This window comes from Tupaia chinensis, unplaced genomic scaffold (genome assembly GCF_000334495.1).
Source record: "Tupaia chinensis unplaced genomic scaffold, TupChi_1.0 Scaffold143793_1, whole genome shotgun sequence".
Classification (NCBI taxonomy): domain Eukaryota; kingdom Metazoa; phylum Chordata; class Mammalia; order Scandentia; family Tupaiidae; genus Tupaia; species Tupaia belangeri.
Window position 1 is genome coordinate 176,789 of NW_006203643.1, and position 244 is coordinate 177,032.

A 244-nucleotide genomic window follows, 5' to 3' on the forward strand; every position below is an offset into this window, starting at 1 on the left:
CATTAATGCTTTGCCTCCCTGTCCCTCCCCCAAATGTCTTTCCTCAGACCCTCCTCTTTCACACACACTAGATCTGGTATTTACATCTATATACTGCATTTCTATATCCTTTAGACAATTAGTTTCAGTCATAAAGTGCAGACACACGGTATATATTAAGTGGGGACATACAATGCCTCTCCTTCATAGCATGGCTTGCTTCACTCAGCAGTAAGTCTTCCATATTCATCCACTTCCTTTCAAA